Genomic DNA, 22571 nt, shown 5'->3' with positions numbered 1-22571 from the left:
TTTTGGAGGGAGCGAGGAGAACTGATTGGTGAGTAGAAGATTGGCCAGAGGGTAACTCTAGTCCCATCTGTAGAAAATTTCTTGCTTACTCCATTCTTGCTCTGTTCTATTGCCCACCTGCTTCAGACTCTTTCCCTAAGTGTCCTTCCCATTGGGTGCTTTCACTTGACAGTAGAAAGTGGCTTCTATGATGTGGGGAATGGAGATGAAGGAAAGAGAATGAATTCAGTTGAAAGCCTCGATGGGAAGGTCAGGCCTAGGATGTAGCTTGGACAGCTGAAGAGGCGTGGAGTCCTCAAGGGTGGCAAAGTGGTGAAGAAACTCTTCATTTAAGGATGAGTCAGCACCGTGGGCACTGAGGTCAACTCAGTGGTAGAACTGAGTTGAAGAGGAAATACTGTGAGTTTGGTGCGAGAACCCTTGATGAATGTAAGGGATTGATCAGCAGGAAATTGACAGTGGCATGACAGCAGACATAGCCTATAAGCACAGGCTTGAAGGAAGATGGCTTTCTGCAGAAAGGGGGAGAAAAAGGATCTGGAAGTGACACTGGGTGGCTAAGAGAATGACAGCATTGTTCTGAGTCCCATGGCCATGGTGTATGGGAGGATGGTTGTCTCCATAGAAGAGGGTTCAAGGAGAGTAGTTTCACTGTGGGAAAGCCAGGTCCCATGAAGGGAAAGAGAGAGGAAAAATGGAAGGAGATATTTTTTTTTAAATTAATTAATTATTTATTTATTTATTTTTGGCTGCGTTGGGTCTTCGTTTCTGTGCGAGGGCTTTCTCTAGTTGTGGCAAGTGGGGGCCACTCTTCATCGCGGTGCGCGGGCCTCTCACTGTCGCGGCCTCTCTTGTTGCGGAGCACAGGCTCCAGATGCACAGGCTCAGTAATTGTGGCTCACGGGCCTAGTTGCTCCGCAGCATGTGGGATCTTCCCAGACCAGGGCTCGAACCTGTGTCCCCTGCATTGGCAGGCAGACTCTCAACCATTGCGCCACCAGGGAAGCCCCGGAAGGAGATATTTTTAAAAAACAACTATTTATTCTTTTTCTTCATTATGATGGTTAATTTTGTGTGTCAACTTGGAGAGTGTTTTTGGTTGAGATTAACATTTAAATTGGTGAACTATGAATAAGCAAATTGCCCTCCATGATGGGAGTGGGCCTCATCCAATCAGTTAAAAGCTTGAATAGAACAAAAAGACCAGCCTTCCCAAGCAAGAGTGAATTCTCCAGCAGAAACCTTTGGATGTCCTGAACCACTGGCTCTCCTGGATCTCCTGCCTGTCAGCCCAGACTACAGATTTTGGAGTGGTCAGCCTCCATCATTGCATGAGCCAATTCCTTATAATAAATCTCTATCTACACATCCTATTGGTTCTCCTTCTCTGGGGAACTCTGACTAATACATTTATCTGTCAGATTTTTCCTGTAGAGTATTTCACACAACATCAATCTATGGAGAGACTGGGGATTTAGGAGAGTTTGTTTACAAAGCAGCAAAGGTTCCAGAGGGCAGAAGGCAAAAATTTTAGAGGGAAAACAACTGTGGGTGGTCAATTAAGTCTTTGGAATAAGTGACAATGCATGGAAACTAGGAAGTTTGTGTGATGAGAAGCCCCATGATATCTAACTAAATTACTGATCTTCACACTAGAAATTGCAAACCCCAGGAGAGCTTGGAAAAATTCCAAAGTTGTGTAATCGAGATGCTGCTTGCAGCCTCTTCTGATGCATGTCAGGAAGCAACTCCTGTCTGCCTCTTTAGGTCACTTCCAGAAGCCACGGGGCTGAGACCTACTCTCTCAGCACAGGGACTGTGGTGCATCAGGGCCTAGGTCTTCAAAGACCCTTGACTCCTCCTTTTCTTCTCTGAACAGCTAGTTCAGATGTGTTCATCTCTGTGGCATTCTGGAAGAGAAGGTTCTTCTTCACGCTTCCTAAACATAACACTCCAGTGGTGTGCATTCCTGCTTAAATCTCTCAGGGAGAGGAAGCCACCTTGTGGTGTCCATATTTTACAGCCACAGGAGACAACTGTCCCTTTCCTCAGTTGGCCTGCAGCAAGGCTGTGTCTACCATCTCCTCTTCCATCAGAACTCAGCTACCTGGAAAAATGTGGCTCACTGTGACCATCCGCCGGCACACTGGTGATTAGATGACCCGTCTTTAGGATGCCTAAAGGACTCTGCTAACCCCTGATTTTTCCTGCATAGTCTATCACAGTGTCTGAAACTTCCACCATTAGTGATCACTTTTCAGTGACGGCAAGAAAAACTCCTTCTTGGTCTCTATTCCCCAAGCCTATAATATCAGGAGGGGAGCCATGAATTAGGGATGATGTTTGATTACACCTAATTATCTTTTCTCCTTAGGCCCATTCAGAGAAAAATCAAACTTATTATTTGCCTCAATTGCTCTGTTTTCTTTTTGATAGAAAGTTTAGTAATGCTTAGTAATAAAGATGATGTTTTATCTAGGTGTCTCCGGTATTAACAAGTTGTCTATTATTCACATTCTTATAACGATATATTTTATCAATAATACTTCTCAAATATGCAAGTGTATAGTACCATCAGCAATATTATATAAAACCTTCTCTATACAAGGATAATGCAGTTCATACATCCCAACGGGACTTACTTTTTTTTTTTTTGGGGACTTACGTTTTAAGAAGCCTCCTATGAACACCTTCCCATGTGCACATGCCATTGCTCATCTCATCATCATTATCACCTCAGTGCCCTTCCTGTTGCTTTGATGCTGGGCCATCATCTTCAGGGCCAAGAAGTGCAGGTTACTATTAAAATGTAAAAGATGAATAATCAAGTCATTATCAATTACTAAAAGCTTAGAAGTAATTAGGTTTATCAAATTTGATCAGGAAGCAGTCAGGAGTTGAGGGACTAGGACCCAAGAATGGTGAGTACACTTTGCTGAGGAATGGAATAAAAGGAGAGTGAAAAGACTGCATGCCTGGAGTTCTTCCAGTGGGGATGGATGTGGCGATGCCTCACAGGAAGGCCTCTCCAGAGCCAGAGCTACATGAACACCCAAGTGTAAGTGGGGTTTCCGTTTGGCTAGCGGGCCACTTGCACTGGAAGAGATGGAGCTAGACCTGGAGCTGGGAAAAATGAGAGTCATCTTCTTCCCTGTTCTGCCTGGAACCAGAAGCTTCATTAACTTAAATGAAGTTTTGCTGTCTGGGGTAGGGAAGAGGACAGCAAGAAGAGTCAATATAGGCACTATGGTTGAACACAGAAAATATGCACTGTTTTTAAAGGTTTGAGTTGGAGGTTTCTGAGACAGAGTAGAATAGAAATTGAGAAATAAAAATAAAGTGGTAGAAAGGAAGAAGACGGACATAATAATGCTGATGGTTAGGGGTACTGTGAATGGGGGCCCGGACGGTGCGGGAGAGAGAGAGAGATTCATCACCACAGGCCTAAAGAGTTCAGATAAAATCCCAGCAGCTCAGAAGCTTCTCAGGTATATACACAAAATGGAAGTCTTAGAAAAGATACATTTATCTGAATGGAAGACCAGAATTGACATGGTGGTCATTTGACTAAATGAAAGCACTGCAGGGTATTTTGTGGTGTATCAGCCCAGCAAGAAAATAAACAGTGATCTATTTGATGTTCTCTTTTCTGACTCATCTAGTTCTCTGATAAGACATCTCTTCATGGAAAACATAATCTCATGGCTAAGAGTGCATCTCAAAAACATTTTCCTAACTTCATATAATTTCTAAGTGAATTTCCCCAATCTATACACATAAAGAATAAGAGGTATGGGAATAAACTACTTTGATCTGCTGCACTTAATGGTGATTCAATTGATTCTACCATCTCTTACTTAGTGGATGTATTTCTTTGGTTTTATGTACCCCAAGCACCATCCCTTTTAGCACTAATAAAAATTTTAGAATAGTTCAGGAAGGTATTCTATTCCTTGTAATTTGGAGCCATGAACACTAATTACAGCTATTATATTGCATATAATATATTATTTTCATGCAATGATACAAATAATTATCTTTTATAGAACATTCCTTTAGGGAAGCTCAAGACTTAGACAGCCAAAGCACTGAATTAGCTGAATTAAACATGCATGCAAAGATCTAACCAAAAGGAGACTCTGGAAGGGTTTATACTAGAAAAGGATTAACCCTCAACCCCACTCCACAAAAAGTGTGGTAAATGTGCCCATCAAAAGTTGGCATAACCAGTTTAATGCAGTCGGGAAATATCTTAGACTTAGTATCATAGAGAATCCATAAACTAGAGGGAAAAATAACTTAGAAAGTTAGAAAGAAGTTGGGAGGTGATCTGGCACAGCTGCCTGGCTTTATGAAGACAAGGTATTAATATTTTTACTTGGCAGATGAGGAGACTGAGGTCTGAGCCCACCCAGCTAGTTAATGGCCAAGAATGAATTCAATCCTATGTTCTCATCTTTGGTACGTGTTATCTAGAGTTAATAAAAATTTTTTTAAATTTATGATATTTTAGAAAAGCAGAGCCAAAACCTTAATATATTAAATGAGAGAATTCAGAAGGGAGATGCAGGGGAAATAAATACTTACTCTTATTGAAAGCATAACATAGAAATGTATGGCTATATGACCTAGCATAGGAGACCTTGGGGAAAGAAAAGTTTTCTTCAATCATGGTGTAGGAAAAGGAGGTAGAAAATATTTTTAAAATCGGCTTTTCATGATCTGTGTTCATCTTTCAAATTTTTCTTCTATATTATTTCACCTAACCGCAAATACTTTCACAGAAGCACAATAGAGCTCTTCGCTAAGAGATCAAACAATTTGGCATTGCTTTTCTCTATTACAACCGCATTGCCACTGAAAGTTTCCCTAGGCTGTCGAGAGAAAGTATGTTTCCCTCTTTCCATATGGCACAAATATATTTAATTCACATTCTACTATTTATTATATGTTTTAAGATATAATTGATGTTCAACAGGATGAAAGAATTATGAACAAAATGACATATTCTCTTTCCTGTTATACTGTGATAGAAAGATCAGATTTCTTCTTTGCTTAAAAAATTTTTAATATATTAATCAAAATAGATGGGATAATTTTCTTCTTTGTTTTAGGATGAATTTCATATTTCACTTTTCCTTTGGGAAGCTTGGAAACTGAAATATGCTTTGGAGTAAACTTCGTAAGACTTACTATGGAGAGGACAAATTAAATTAATGTATAAGACTTTTAATAAATTAATTTTTATTGAAATATAGTTGATTCACAATATTATATTAGTGTCAGGTGTACAGCATAGTGATTCAGTATTTTTGCAGATTATACTCCATTATAAGTTACTACAAGATAATGGCTATCATTCCCTGTGCTATACAGTATATCCTTGTTGCTTATCTATTGTATACATAGTAATTTGTATCTGTCAACCCCATACCCCTAATTTGTCCCTCCCCACCTCCCTCTCCCCTTTTGTAACCACAAGTTTGTTTTCCATATTTGTGAATCTGTTTCTATTTTACATACACATTCATTTGTATTATTAGATTCCACATATAAGTGATATCATATAATATTTGTCTTTGTCTATTTCACTAAGCATAATATTTTCTAGGTCCATCCACATTGCTGCAAATGGCAGAATTACATGCTTTTTATGATTGAGTAATACTCCATGTTTTACATATACTACATCTTCTTAATACCATCATCTCTTGATGGGCACTTGGGCTCCTTCCATGTCTTGGCTATTGTAAATAATGCTGCTATGAACATTGGGGTACGTGTATCTTATCGAATTAGTGTTTTTGTTTTTTCTGAATATACACCCAGGAGTCGAACTGCTGGGTCATATGATAGTTCTATTTTTAGTTTTTTGAGGAACCTCCATACTGTTTTCCATAGTGGCTGCACTAATTTACACTCCCACCAACAGTGCAAGTGTTCCCTTTTCTCCACACCTTTCCAACATTTGTTATTTGTGGTCTTTTTGATGACAGCCATTATGACAGGAGTGAGGTTATATCTCACTGTTGTTTTGACTTGCAGATAAAGTACAAATCTTTTATCTTCACAACTAAAAAGGTTTGAACTGACCAAATATTATAAGACTAAGAAGACATGGAATGATCTTCTGGACAAAAAGAATCAAAATTATAGGACTTGAAGCAACTACAAAGATGATCTCCTTTCCCTTACATAGAATTACAACTGAATATGAGGCTTTTTGATTTAAACGCAGGAAAATATATGCTACCCTGAGAAAATTTTCTTGCATTTCCAGTTGGAAATGAAAGCAGTTGAAGGAAATAAAAAGTGCTCATCAATGGAAATTTTAGTGGACTAATAGAGTATCTCCATGAATAATTTACATATGCTGCCTATTCAAGATATCTTTGAACCAAGATGATGCGCTAGGTAAAAATTTTCTTCTCCTCAAATGACTCTAATTATTTTAGATTGAATAAGTCTTGCTTCATGATAGAACATTAAAGAAAACCAGAATCTGATTCTCAACAAAATCTCAGACATCAGTTAATACAGCTTGCATTATTACATTATTTACATTTAAATTCACAAAGCATTTCCTTGAATTTTTATGTCTTTTCGTTTCAAGGCATCGCTCTTCTTGATAATCTTATCTTGGTGAGGTACGAAGTGTATCATTTCATGCATTGCATAGGTACAGAGAGTTTAGGCAATTTGCTATAACTAATTCTAGATTATAATGTTCTCTTCTTCCTAACACATCATGTCTTTCTAATAAGGAGGGTTTTTCAAACTGGAGACATGAAGGTCATAGGTTAATCTAATACACACATATAAATAAAAATATACATTCTGGATCTTTTGGGTGGCTACTTTATAACTGAACACTCTGATAAAGTTTCAGGGCTCAAAATTATCTTGGTGTTTTCATTTATGCTGAGAGAAGGTCAAAAGATTTTAAGGCTTGTTGTAGGAAAAAGGCTTGTGATAGTTGAATCAGAGGCAAGCATACAGAGTCAACACAAGGTCAGAACTGCCAGCGCTATGCCACATTCAAGTTCCTGCATTATAGGAATCTGTATCACATGCATTTTAGGAGCTGATGTACTGGGCAGCTTATAATTAACAGCAAGTAGGGTAGTAAATAAACGATGAGCAAATATTCTCATTGTGATTTCAGTAACAACTGGATCAAATATCAGTGTAATGCAGATTTTAATAACACAACAAAGCTAATTTAAATTGAACTAAAAGGATTTATATAATTTAATTGAGAATAAATTAAAATCGACATTTGAGGAATGAAGGTTGGCAGGGTAATATATGTGAAGTGATATTATTCTGAGCTAGCCAACAATGACATTTTTAAAGACAATTTTGTCCATTCTACTTTTGTGAACAAGTATCTCTGTATTGGTATCATGAAGTTACAATACAAATATGGATCGAATCTAGAAATGGCCAAGACAGACAATCTTTCTGTTATTAACTTCAACATTGTTGATTTGTTTTCAGCAAACTACATTTATTACATTGAATTAATCTTTGAAAGTTGATGCACTGAATGAGTAGAGCTCTTGAGAAGCAAATCAACTATATTTTGTCTTCCATTGTTCCTTAAAATATATTTGGTGGGGATGAACGTTCCCTTCTGTGAGATGATGCATGAGACCAGGGCTAGCCCCATAGCATATTATAGTCCATCCACTCACTCAAAATAATAAAAAACCATCTGGCCACTTTAAAGTGCAAACACAGTCTTAATTTTGTATTTACAGGGGGCTTCCGTGGCTTCTTAGTTCAAGAGGAATTTCTTCTGTTTTGTCAAGAAAGGGCAGTTTCTTTAAGACATGGTGTCTACTTTGTGGGAGAGGGAATCTCTCTTCTGCTGGTTCTTTAATACTATTTTGTTTTAGTAGGGTCCTTATCTTTGCCTGCTTTCTTCCTCTCTTCACAAAGCCTACAAGGGCCACCACTTGAAGATCCTCCCTTTTCCCTAGAAGTGGAACCTTCCCAAGGGTGCCCTCTGTCATCCTAAACACTTTTAGGCCCTTTCCTTTACCCTCCCCACCTTCCACCCCCACCCCAGTGGCCAGAGCTCTGATCTACGAGACCACACGCCAACGCAGGGTAATTCTCCTTGAGGGAAGGACTCTCCCTCTGGGTGTGTCCTCATTGGTGTTACCCATGTTCCAGCATGACTGCAACCCCAAACCTGCTGCAGTGGCTTCTACATTCTGCAATCCCTACAATCTTATTCCAGCTGTGGGCTCTAGGACAATGGCTGCTCGTCTCTGATGTTAAATTCCTCATTTAGGTGTACAGTACACTGAATAAATCTGTAGTATTTTCTGTCTTCTAATTGGGCAGTAGGCAATGGGTGATTTTGTTTGCTTTCCTTGTTGATCTGTGTGGTTTTTGAAAGTTGTTTAAAAGAGATTAAAATTTATGTGACTGCCATTATCCTATGGAAACTCAAAGGCTCCAATTATCTTTGAGAAGAAAAATAACCATAATTTAGAAAGATCAATTGTTAAGAATGTATGCTTTCTCAAATCATTCCCACACCCTTTTATTTAATCTTCAGAGAAAATTAGTCACTTCAACATGAGTAAATCAAAACAGATGGTTTTATGGTTATTTTAAAATGATATTTCCTTCACCCTCTGTTTTACACGTACTTTAAAATTTGTATCTAATCTACGAAATGCTGAAAGTTACCTGGTGTTAATTAGTTGTGATACAGTGTTTAATGAATTTGAGGGTCACTCATTTGGAGAAGATCAGAGATAGAATTCATGGAGCTTTCTTAATTACTGACTGCCCTTGCATAAAGAAAAGAGATAGAGACCCTCTTAAAAGCTGCTTTTCTCCTGGTTGTCTGAGAGATGAAATGCTATTACAAACTGCAAAACTTTAAGAGTTCATATGTTTGAATTATTTCAGCATGCATTTTCAGTTCTAGTGTAATCCGAGGCTCAATATATTTTTCTTGGAAAGTGCAATTTTTTTTAAAAATAAATTTTTATTTATTTATTTTATTTTTGGTTGCAGTGGGTCTTCATTGCTGCGCGCGGGCTTTCTCTAGTTGCGGTGAGCAGGGCTACACTTCATTGCGGTGCGGTGGCTTCTCTTGTTGCGGAGCCCGGGCTCTAGGCACGTGGGCTTCAGTAGTTGTGGCTCACGGGCTCTAGAGCGCAGGCTCAGTAGTTGTGGTGCATGGGCTTAACTGCTCTACGGCATGTGGGATCTTCCCGGACCACGGCTCAAACCTGTGTCCCCTGCATTGGCAGGCAGATTCTTAACCACCGCGCCACCAGGGAAGCCCGGAAAGTGCAATTTTAAAGCTATTACTATAACTAGGCATTATATTTTTTCAAATCTAATTCTATACTCAGTGTATGCTAAAGTTCCATTGACATCAAAGTAATTTAATTTTGAATTTATGCAGGGTCTTTATCAAAATCTATTGTTCATTAAAAAAAAAATTACTTGAGTCTAACTGAAATCAAAAGATGCTTCAAAATCCATTTAGCTTTTTAAAAATAACTTAATGTAGCTTTAACCTTAATAATAATTTTACTATTTAAGATTGGTTTTGTTCAGAGATTATTCTCATAGAGCGCGAAAATGCCACTTATTCTCTAGTGTCTTTTGTAATCATTTGAAACACTAAAAAATATTCAGAAGAGTATCACTATAATCAAATGTTCTATTTATACTGTCTTCTCCTCCAAGAAAATTAGAATTTCCTTATCATAGAAGAAGCTGTTTGATATTCTCTAATAATCACCGAGCAGTTCAAATCAATAAAAAGCTATTGACTCAGCACCTTATGTGTAAGGTGCTGCAAAGGATAGGACAGAAGTAACATATGCCTTACTTTAAGACATTTATAGTTTAAAAGAAGATAATCAAGGATTTAACCAGTTAAAAAACATATGAATATGAATCTTACCATAATAAAGGGAGAACTAATATATTAAGGAAGTACAAAAGAGATACAGATCATCTCTGAAAAGGGAGATTAGGAAAGGATTTAAAGAAAGGTAAGCAGTATAGAATAATGATTAGTAAAGAGCCAGACTTACGATTTAATTTCTGCTACAACACTTACTAGCTGAAGAATAGTATTAATCAAACATTTATTAAATGTTCACTACTTGGCAGCACTATGCTAAACACTGTACATGTTATCTTTTTTAGTCCTATTATTAATTCTAAAATATTATTATTATAATATCAGATTTACAGATGAGAAAACTGAGGGTTGAAGAAGTTAGGCAACTTGTTCAAGTTCACACAGGTAGTGCCAAGATTTGAAGCCAGAAGCTGGGCTCTTAACTGCTACAATCTACTGCCTCCCTTTCCTAAGTGTAGATAAGTTGGCGTCTTTGAGCCCTAATTTCTTTGTTTTTAAAGTGGGGATAAGAAGACTAATGTCACTGGTTTGTTAAAGATTGAGTGAAATCGTTTGGAAAACCTCTAGTCCAGTACATGGAGTAATTGCTCAAAAATGGTTGCAAAAAAATTATTGACAGTTTACAAGATAATAAAATTTGGGATGGAGCTTGAAGAATGCATGAGGTGCAGGTAGGAAGGGAGGTCAGTGAAAAAGTTGGAAGTACACAAAACAAAGAATGAAGAACCAACATGTAACTGGAGCACAGGTATGGTTAGGGATTGATAAATTGATACCTTCCTGAGTAAAGTCTTGTGTCAGTTAGGAATATTAATATTTCAAGTGTTCAAAAAACCATCTCAACCGACTTAAACCAAAATGGAAATTAATGGGTTGAATGGTCCTGGGGGAGATCCTCTGGTGTAGGTTCAGCTTGATCTAGAACTCCAGCACCATCACTGATCTAATTTTCTAGCTCTGCTTTTTCTATGTGTGCTCTATCTGCAGGCAGGCTCTTTTGACTGGAATAAAAAGGCTGCAGCAGTCCTAAGCCTCATATTATCATAGCACCAAGCCTAGCAAAAGAGAGTCCAGCATATGCAGCAAAACTCCTGAGGTTCCCTTTGATTTGACAAGATTGAGTTTTCTGCTTTACTTTCTTTTGTTTTCCCCAACCCTAATAAGAGTGTCAGAGGAATGGGGTATTCAGAATCTAATTCTGTAACTGGGAGTGGAGTAAATCTCAGCAAAACAGATGACTAAAAATAGGGGATATGTGTTCTCTCAAAAGAAAATCAGGTACTTGTACAAGGAATGAGGGGGGATGGATAGAAGAACCTTATAGGTCTTTAAGGCAAACTGATAGTGCACTTGACGATAGAGAATCATTGAAGAAGGTTTTAATTTTACTTATTTTATATATTTTTTTAAACGGAGGAGTGATATGGTTGGAAGCTTTATGAAGAGTGATCTTGTAACAGTGTGAGGCTTTGTTTAATGGGAGAAGCTTGGAGGACTGGAACTAGGAAGCTATTTAAATATGGGTGGGTGGTAATAAGGATGTGACCTAGCATGGTAGTGGGAAGTAAAAGAGAAAAATGTGAAATAGATATTCCAGAAGCAGAGACCACAAAGTTTTACAAGTGATCAGATGCAGTGTACCTGATAATGTGCATGAAATGATTATTGATCATCTGTTGGAGTTAGATTATAAAGATGAGACAGCTAAAGATAGACCTTGGGGAACTAACTAAATTTAGGTTGCAAGACAAAGAAGAGCCAAGAAGGAGGAGCCAGAGGAAAAAGAAGGGAATCAAAAGCCAATCATGTCAAAACCAGGAGCATGGGATCTAGAATCAAACAATCTTGGACTCAAATACTGGCTCTACCACTTACTTATGATCTTGAGAAAATTCATCTCATTTTGGTTCAATTTTCCTAACCACAAATGAGGGAAACAACTCAGGGACTATTTCATATTTGGCTGAGATTAAATGAGATCATATATGGAAAGTGCCCAAGGAGGTGCACTGAGTAATAACTGCTCAAACATATTAGCTATTAAAAGAAATACAGGCATATCTTAGAGATATCGTGGGTTCAGTTCCAGACCATCACGACAAAGTGAATAAGGCAATAAAGCAAGTCGCCTGAATTTTTTGGTTTTTCAGTGCATATAAAAGTTCTGTTTACACTTCACTTTATACTATTAAGTGTGCAATAGCATTATGTCTAAAAAAAATGTACATACCTTAATTAAAAAATACTTTATTGTTAAAAAATGCTATCAACTGAGACTTCAATGAATTGAAGTAGTAACATCAAAGATCACTGATCGCAATTCACTATAACAAATATAATAATAATAATGAAAAAGTTTAAAATATGAAAATTACAAAAATAGTACAAAGACATGAAATGAGCAAATGCTATTGGAAAAATGGTACCAATAGACTAGCTTGATGCACGGTTGCCACAAACCTTCAATTTGTAAAAAATACAGTATCCTGAAACTCAATAAAGTGAGGCACAATAAAATGAGGTATGACTAAACAGTAGAGATTTTCAGAAAGGGGATGATCCACACTATCAACTGGAAGAAAAAGATGAAAAAAGCCATGTGATGATTTATAGACGTGATTTTCAACAGGACAATTTCTGATAGGCTTAAAGTCATACTGAAGATGATTTAGGGTGTTCTGAAGACTAGAAACTTCTTATTGATGACTATGAGTTGTGAATTAATGTCATTTGCAACAATAAGATAGAAATTAAGTATGATGAGCTGACATGAATTCATAATAACAGCTTAAGTATCAGAATTTCAGTGATAATTTCAGTAGAAATGAATAACAAAATTGTAATAGCTGTTGATGTGCATTATAAAACTACTTTGGGTTAATATAATTTAATAATAAAATAGAATGAAATAACAATTGACATAGAATCTCTAAGTCAGTGTTTGCAGCATGAAACTTGGACAAAAATTCAGAACTGCTGACTTAGAATATCTGGGGTAGGCCTTGAAATCTATCTTTTAAAGGCACTCTCCAGATTATATGCACAATAGATTTCGAGACCTACTACTCTAATGCAGTAGCATAGTAGCCCACATAAAGTAACTAAAAAACAAATTTAGTGAGTAAATGATTTCAAAGAACTGCTACCCAGAGGCTGTTTCCTCATTAAAAAGCTGTCATTAAATGCAGAGGATCACCAGCCCCAGAAGCTCCAAGAAGAGCAAAACATTGACATTAGGTCTATATCTTGGATCAGTGTAGGATTGTTACATTTTAATTTATATGAAATATTCTACTCCTACCATGATTATTACTGGCTACCATATTTTGAGCCTTTTTTTAACAAGGCTATTAAACACTTCATATGCATTATATCACTGAATCATCTACACAGTCCTAAAGAACTATCAATGTTTGGTAGTGCAAACAAAGGCTTAGAGAGTTAAAACTTAGTAATTTTCCTTCCTTGCCCAAGATCTCACAGCTAGTAAGTGGACAAACACAGAGAGATCTTACTCTGGAGCTTAAGCTATGAACCCCTGTGCCATACTATCTTGCATTCTGTCAGAAACAACAGAGTCAAGGTCCAGAAGAGCAACAAGTAAATAAGTCACTAAACACAGAGAATTTCCACATAGGAAGGGATTTTGCAACACTCTTGACAAAAATGAACCTTTTGGGGGCTTTGGGTTCCTTTTATTTGGAACTCTCTGGGTTTCCTGGATCTTGATGCCTGTTTCCTTCCCCAGGTAAGGGAAGTTTACAGCCATTATTTCTTCAAATAAGTTTTCTGCCCTTTTCTCGATCTCTTCTCCTTCTAGGACCTCTATAACATGAAAGTTAGTATGCTTGATATTGTCCCATAAGTCCCCTAAGCTATCTGCACTTTTTAAAATTTTTTTTTCCTCGGATTCAGTGAGTTCCACAACCCTGTCTTTGAGTTCACTGATCCTTTCTTCTGCTTCATCTAGTGTAACGTTGAACCTCTCCGGTATATTTTTCATTTCAGTTATTGTATTCTTCAGCTCTGTGACTTCTATTTGGTACTTTCGTGTATTTTCTGTCTCTTGGTTGAAGTTCTTACCGTGTTCATCCATTCTCCTTCTGACCTTGGTGAGCATATTTATGAGCATTACTTTAAACTCCTTAACAGATAAATTTCTTATCTCCATTTCATTAAGGTTTTTAAAAATGAGATTTTATCTTGTTCTTCTGCTTCAAACATATTCCTCTGTTTGCTCATTATGCTTGACTTGTTTATGTCTATGTATTAGGTGAAGCAGCCACCTCTCCCAGTCTTGAAAGAGTAGCCTTGTGTAGAAGATGAAACTTATCATTTAACCTTCTCCTAACTCTTGGTTGTGTCTCAAACTTTTATGATTGTCCAAGCCACCTATTTTATTTTTCATAGCTCCCAAGGCCTGTCAGTTTCCCAAAGAAGAAGATCACAATCAGCACCTAGATTCAGGCTGATTGGAAGCCAGACCCTCAGGCAGCAGTATTTTTAAAGCATACAAATATATATCAGTCCTGTGGGACTGCAAGTGAAAGCCCTGCTGGCCACCAGAGCCAGGCGATCTGGAGGTGTCCCCTGGATGACAGTCACAAAAACTGGGGCTCTAGATAAGTGTATAAGCTACTTTCTGGGCATACCAGTAAGCAGTATTGAGGCAGAGGGAGAATGCAAAGATAGCGTTCCCCCCAGCCTACGTTCCCTGAGAGCACCTCAATAGGCCTCTAGAAGTGTGTGCAACATGAAGCCTCCACCTCAGGCTGAAGCTCCAGGACAAGCAAATCAGCTTCTTTTCCAGTGCCCTGGGTGGGGGTGGTAGACTGCTGAGAACTGTCTCTCTGATTGTTACAGTCCCATGAGACCCAGGAACAAAAGTCCTCCTAGCCATCAGAGCCAGGTGATCCAGGTGTGCTCCTTGGGTGGCAGCCACAAAAACCAGGGTACCAGACATAAAAAGCAGGACACCAGACATGTGTGAAAGTTGCCCTGAAGAAAGGGTTCTATTTGTGCTCAAATGACTAGCACCCATAGTCTCTACCTTCAAAGGGCTTAGTCTACTGAGATCCAATCTACATACACAAAGCATTTGTGAGAAATTACATATTATTTTTTTCATAAATACTAAATGAAATTGCAGAGTAAATAAGAGCTGGAGGAACAGAGAATAAGAGTGCTTTGAATGAGATGATTTTAGAAGGTCTTCTCTGAGCACTTTGGCAAAATAATTTTAAAACATTCCTGCCACCCATATGCTCCAGAAGATATCTGGGTTGTGTCAAGGAGAATATATGGTCCCTTTTGAAAGGTTTCATTTGCTGGCAGAACATTGAGCTCTTAAGATTGGAAATTAAGACTGGACAACTGAATTTGATCCAAAGTGAAGTAATACACTGCTGCATTTTTGTAACTTTGTGACTTGTGAGGTTGCATATATGTCTTTTAGGCCAGTTAATACCTTCTGAGTACTCTCCAAGTTGACATTTTTCCTTAGAATTTTCTCCCTATGAAGACAATCCAGGTCTGTGCATGTTCTGTGGCTAAGTTTAATCAGCTTGCTCTCCAAGTTAGATGAAAATGGTTAAAGATATGATTGTGATTATCTTCTCCTGAGTGCTACATACTCCATTTTATGGCTAATAAACCACCCAGTGGGTCAATTTTCTTGGAATATGATATAATGATTAAGAGTTGTGTCTCAACTCTGACTGTAAAGAGGTTACTTCAACACTCTGAACTTTGAGTTCCTAATAACAATTGGGAAAATAAGAATATCTACCTCTATAAGGTATTGTATAGATGAAATGAAATAGTTCATGGAAAACACTTAGCAAACTTCCTGGCATATAATTAGTGCTTAAAATATTACTATTATCATTGTTAATGGAAGAGTACCAAGCTTCTCACCCTGGGCATTCTTGCTGCTGATCCTTTCTTCATGCTCTTCCTTCTCTGTGGTACATCCTAATTCTTGCTCTTAGTTCACTTAATATTCCAGGCATCCAAAGATTACTCAAGTTGCATTATGAATTTTCTTTCAAAGATTACTCAAGTTGCATTATGAATTTTCTTTCAGCTGCTTTTTCCTTTGTATGATCTCTGCTTGCATTTTCAATATCAAGTGTGGTACTTAAATGTAAGGCCTCTGGAGCTAGACTACCTGGGTTTGAATCTTGGCTTCCCACTTACTGGCTGGATGACCTTGGTTAATTTAATTAACCTCCCTGTGTCTTCTCTGTATAATGGGCATAAAAATAGGAACTATTATTATCTATCTCATAGGGGTGTTGTGGAGATAAATTAAAACAGATGAATTAGAACAATGTCTCATAAGTAATAACTACTAAATGTATACTAACTATAACCATTACTTTACATTTTTATATGAATTTCTTCTTTAATTGGTTCATATACTAAGTCCACATTATCAATTATACTATAAACTTCTTGAGATCAAGAACCATTGCTCATGTAACATTTACAGTACCCATCACAGCAATGGGTACACAGTAGATGTTCAATATTTGTTGACTGAGTGAGGTCAAGCAAAGTTATATGTAAATTATTGAGAGAAGAAGAGAAACACCCACATACTGAGCACCACTTACCTGCATCATATACATCTTATCAATTTATCTTCATAGCACCTTTGTGTGTGGAAGCTTTTTCTTCTACGTAAATAGGGTTTGTATGAAAATGAAATAATATTGCATGTAAAGTGCTCATCATAATGCTAGGCATGTAGAAAGTTAAATCGATGGCCTGAGGTCAAACAGCTAGTAAGGAATGCAACCAGGGATTGAAACTATGTCTTTGGGTTTTACTAACTCTATTATGCCAACAACTGCCAAAACATTACTTTGAAAAAAAGGCTTTGAGTTTATGGTGATGAGGTGGGGCTCTTAATAAATCTGTTCCAGAAAAACTGTTTTAATATTCTGCTGTTGTAAGATGATCTACAGATAAGGAGCTGGTTATTGGATGAATGATAGGGTCAGAGAAAAAAGCAATGAATTAGGAGCCAGGATCTAGTTCTTACCTTGGATTTGCCTTTTATAACTATTTGTGATTGAACCTTCCTTCAGTTTTCATCTGTAAAAGAGAAGGGTAAATTAGAAGAGAAAGCATCTCTAAGCTCCTTTTAACATCTAACATTCAAAATTATGACCTTAGTATAGAGAATCTTAAGATGTGGCACTCAATAGTCTAAGAAAAAAATTTCCTTGTTTTGGGCAGTCAGGGTAGAACTTCTTCCTATTTTCAGGAAGAAGCTGAAAAAAAAAATGCTTTGAACTACATGTTTGAGTGAGATTTTTTTTGTCAGTATGTATTGCTGTTTCTGCCATGCTATCCTTAGTTGCATGGATACAGGAACACTGAAATCATTCCTCATTAATTGTGAGGAGAACATTCACAGACAGTAAGGCTATTTCCTTTGCTTCCAAAAAATGCAGAGCAAACATCATCTTCCAAACCCATTTCAGGGGTTTTCTCAGATAACCATGTTAGGACTTTAGTAATGTCATATAAGGTCAAAGAAATTCACATATTATTCCAGGATAAATGAGGTGGGGTCTGTGTAATGCCATATGTCTGAAGATTGAAAATACTGTTTATCAAAGGAATATTTTAATATACATAGATATTTGATACTGGGTATATTTTTAAGATGTTCTAGGTGGGGGAATAATGCTGAGTAGAATAAAATATCCCCAAATGGAGACTAATGATCTTGCATCAAAGGCAAAGAGAGCTACAATAAAGAAAAACATCTTGTTTTTAACTCAAAGGTAGATTGAACCTGTGATTTACATTTCTATGGAATCCTTAGAATACCATTTACTAATTGTATTTGTGGGAGTCCATTGTAATAATGAATCATTAAACTCTGAACACAACAGAGAATGAAATTGCCCTGAACTAAATGTGAGATGTGGAAAATCCCTTATTTATTTATTTTTTTGGCCACACCACGCGGCATGTGAGATCTTATTTCCCCGAGAAGAGATTGACTTCTTCTCAAGTCAATCTTGAGAAGTCAGTAAGACTCCACCCAAGCCCCCTTGCAGTGGAAGCATGGAGTCTTAACAACTGGACTGCCAGGGAAGTCCTTAGATTTTTATTAATAAATCAAAATTTTGTCTTATTTGTTGCTTGCTATATGTCCTAAAATGTACTGGACTTTTGGGAGCAGCAGAAGAAATATGCATGATTCCTGCACCCAGGAATAGTGTAGTTGAATGCCCTAAACTGTTGGGAATCACAGCAGGATGCTAATTTATAAGACACAGACTAAAACATTTTCAATGATTAGAGATTCAATTTGGGACAAGCTGAAAGGAAAGTTTTCAGGCAAGAGCAGTGATTGGTGCTAGACTTTAAGTGTCATTTCAAGACTTTGCTAAGAAATATACAGTAATAGGAAAATCAATAATATTTTCTCATGTTTACTATTTCCTGATTCCAGGTTTTTGCTCATGATATTCCTTCCCATCTGGAGTATTGCTACTGCCAATGTAATCAATCACTTCTTTCAAAATCTGGCTCAGAACACACCTCTGCAGGAAATCTATTCTACTAATTCTTTTGTACTTCATCATTTTCAATAATTTTGTCTGACTGTGCTATTTTTCATTTTAATTGTTCTTGTGTCATTGGCTTGGGTGTACTGGTTTTGCCAAAATTAAACTACTAATGAGCAAAAGATATAACATCTTGTTCATTTGATATTATTTTCCTTTTATTATTTCATAACTCATTACAAGTTTTTGTACCAAGAAGATTGCTTGTTTCATGTAATTTATTTTTCTGAACGTTTAGAATGAAGTGGCATTCAGAAAAGCTCTTCTAATTCCTTAGTTTACCCCCTCCCATATTTTTCTCTCTTCCTCCTCACTTTATCATTTTCTATTTTTTAATGAGAGGCAATAGGTACAGGTAAAGAGTATGATCTTTAACATCAGACTGACTAAATGGTATACAATTCCATTTGTATAAAATTTTAGAAAAGACAGAACAGTGGCAACAGAATCAAATCAAAGAATGTGCTCTTGGCCAAGCCCACTCCAGCCCCAGCTGCCCCATCAAGGCACTTTGGCCCAGTGCTCTCTACACACTGCCTCTGGCCTGTACCCACTCCAGCTCCAGACAACCTGCCAAAGCTGCTAGGTGCAAGCAATCTACACAGGGGACACTCTCACATAAGGGCACTCTTTCAAGACTAGGAGAGGTTGCTGTTTCACCTAGTTCATAGAAACAAAAACCAAAGTCAAACAACATGAGGAGACAGAAGAATATGTTCCAAGCAAAAAAACATAATAAAAGCCCAGAAAAACCCTAATGAAATGTAGATAAGTGATTTACCTGATAAAGAGTTCAAAGAAATGGTCATATGGATGCTCATCCAACTTGGGAGAAGAATGGAGGAACTCAGTGTGAGCTTCAACAGAGACATAGAAAATATAAGAAAGAACCAATCAGAACTGAAGAATGCAATGAATGAAATGACAAATACACCAAAGGAAATCAATAGCAGATTTAGATGATGCAAAAGAATGGAAAAATGATGTGGAAGATAGACTACTAGAAATCACCCAATCAGAACATCAAAGAGAAGAAAGAATTCAAAAAAAAAAAAAAACAGAGGAGAGTTTAAGGTACCTCCAAGACAACATCAAGCATACTAACAGTCACATTGTAACGGTCCCAGAAGAAGAGAGAAAAGGGACAGAAAACTTTTTTGAAGAAATAATGGCTGAAAACTTCCTTAACTCAGGGAAGGAAACAGGCACCCAGGTATAGGAAGCATAGAGAGTCCCAGGCAAATGAACCCAAAGACATCCACACCAAGACATATTAAAATCAATATGGCAAAGGTAAAGATAAAGAGAGAATTTTAAAGGCAGTAAGAGAAAAACAACTAATCACATGCAAGGGAAACCTCATAAGACTATCAGATAATTTTTCAGCAGAAAATTATTGGCCAGAAGGGAGTGGCAGGATCTACTTAAAGTGATAAAAGGGAAAAAAAGCTTACAATCTAGAATACTCTATATGGAAGGTTATTTTTCAGAATTGAAGGAGAGATAAAGAGTTTCCCAGACAAGCAATATCTGAGGAGTTTATCACCACTAAACTGACCTTACAAAAAATGATAAAAATTCTCTTTAAGAAGAAAAGAAAAAGCCACAGCTAGGAATAAGAAAATATATGAAAGGAAAATTCTCACTGGTAAAGGCAAATATATAGTAAAAGCAGTGGTTCAGCCACTTAAAAAGTTAGAATGAAGATTAAAAGACAAAATTGGTATAATTAACACATTCCAGTAAGTAGTTATGGGATACACAAAATAAAAAGATGTAAAATATGGTGTCAAAAACAATACGTCTTAATGGGGGGAGCAAAAAATGTAGTGTTTTTTGAATGCTTTTGAACTTAAGCGACTATCAGCTTAAAATAGATGGCTAATATATAGGTTGAAACATATAAACCTCATAGTAACCACAAACCAAAAACTTACAATGGAAACCCAAAAAATAAAGAGAAAGGAATCTAAACATAACATCAAAGGAATCCATCAAACCACAATGGAAGAAACCAAGAGAAGAAGGGAGGAACAGAGAAGAAATATAAAAACAGCCAGAAAACAATTAACAAATGGCAGTAAGTATATACCTATCAGTAATTACTTTAAATGTAAATGGACTAAATACTCCAATCAAAAGATGTAAGGTGATTAAATGGCTAAAAAAACAAGACTCATCTACATGCTGCCTACAAGAGACTTACTTAAGATCTAAAGACACACATAGGCTGAAAGTGTGAGGATGAAAAAGATAATCCATACGTATGTAAAAGTAAGGAAAGCTGGGGTAGCAACTCTCATATCAGACAAAATAGACTTTAAAAGAAAGACTGTAACAAAAGAGAAGGAAGGGCATTACATAATGATAAAAGGCTCAATCCAACAAATGGATATAACATTTATAAACATTTATGTACCCAAAATAGGAGTACCTAAATTTGTAAAGCAATATTAACAGAATTAAATGGAGAAACAGACAATAATACAACAAGGGTAGGAGACTTTAATACCCCATCTACATCAAGGGGTAGTTCATCCAGGTAGAATATCAATAAGGAAACACTGACCTTAAACAACACATTAGACCAGAGGAACTTAGTAGATATATATGGAACATTCCATTCCAAAGCAGGAGAATATACATTCTTTTCCATTACACATGAAATATTCTCCAGTAAAGATCACATGCTAGGGTACAAAACAAGTCTCAATTAAGAAAGTTGAAATCATATCAAGAATCTTTTCTGACCATAAGGGCATGAGACTAGAAATGAACTATAAGAAAAACTCCAAAAACACAACACGTGGAGGCTAAAAAATGTGCTAATAAACAACCATGGGTCACTGAAGAAATCAAAGAGGAAATTAAAAAAATACCTCAAGACTAGTAAAAATGGAAACACAACAATCCAAAAGCTATGGAATGCAGCAAAAGCAGTTTTAAGAGGGAAGTTTATAGCAATAAAAAACTTCCCCAGGAAACAAGAAAAATTTCAAACACTCTAACCCTACACCTAAAGGAACTAGAAAAAGAAGAACAGAAAAAACAGAAAAAATAATAAAAATCAGAGCAGAAATAAATGAAATAGAGACTAAAAAATAATAGAAAGGATCAATGAAACTGAAAGCTGTTTATTAGAAAAGATAAACAAAATTGATAAACATTTAGCCAGATTCTCCAAGGAAAAAGGAGAGAGCACCAAAATATAAACCAGAATTAAAGAGGAGAAAATACAACTGACACCACAAAAATACAAAGGATCATAAGAGAATACTATGAAAAATTATATGCCAATGAATTAGACATCCCGAAGAAATGAATAAATTCCCAGAAACATACAATATTCTAAGACTGAATCATGAAGAAATAGAAAATCTGAATAGACTGATTACTAGTAATGAAATTGAGTCAGCAATAAAAAAAAAAAAAAAACTCCCCCAAAACAGAAATCCAGGTCCAGATGGCTTCACCTGTGAAATCTACCAAACATTTAAAGGGTGTTAATGCCTTTCCTTCTCAAATTATTCAAAATATTGAAGAGAAAGGAACACTTTCACACTCATTTTCTGAAACCAGCATTACCCTACTACCAAAACCAAAGACACCACAAAAAAGAAAATTACAGACCAATATCTCTGATAAACATAGATGAAAAATCCTCAACAAAATATTACAAACTGAATTCAACTGTACATGAAAAGCATCACACACCATGATCATTCATGGGGGGATTCATTTGAGGGATGCAAGAATGGTTTAACATCCATAAGTCAAGTCAATCAATGTGATACACCACATTAACAAAACAAAGAATAAAAACCATATATCATCTTAATAGATACAGAAAAAGTGTTTTAAAAAATTCAACATCCATTTATAATAAAAACTGTCAATAAAATGGGTATAGAGGGAATACACTTCAACATAGTAAAAGCCATATATGACAAACCCACAGCTAACATCATACGCAACATGAAAAGCTGAAAGATTTTCCTCTAAGATCAGGAATGAGAAGAGAATGCTCACTTTCACTACTTTTATTCCACATAGTATTAGAAGTCCTAGCCACA

The 22571-nt window shown here is 36.7% G+C and overlaps 1 long non-coding RNA gene across 1 annotated transcript in view; it reads right to left on the bottom strand.

The window, feature by feature from the left end:
* Positions 1–2671: 2671 nt before the first annotated feature.
* The window catches only part of LOC132372590 (uncharacterized), a 55594-nt gene continuing 35694 nt past the window's right edge, over positions 2672–22571 (bottom strand). Inside the window, exons 3-4 of the long non-coding RNA XR_009505207.1 lie at positions 16956–17008; positions 2672–2799 (exon numbers count right to left, since the gene is read on the bottom strand). This is a non-coding gene — a long non-coding RNA (uncharacterized LOC132372590). The remainder of the gene's footprint in view (positions 2800–16955; positions 17009–22571) is intronic.

Source organism: Balaenoptera ricei, chromosome 10, assembly GCF_028023285.1.
Source record: "Balaenoptera ricei isolate mBalRic1 chromosome 10, mBalRic1.hap2, whole genome shotgun sequence".
Taxonomy (NCBI): domain Eukaryota; kingdom Metazoa; phylum Chordata; class Mammalia; order Artiodactyla; family Balaenopteridae; genus Balaenoptera; species Balaenoptera ricei.
The sequence above is the reverse complement of the archived record's forward strand: the minus strand, read 5'-3'. Positions and strand labels throughout refer to the sequence as shown.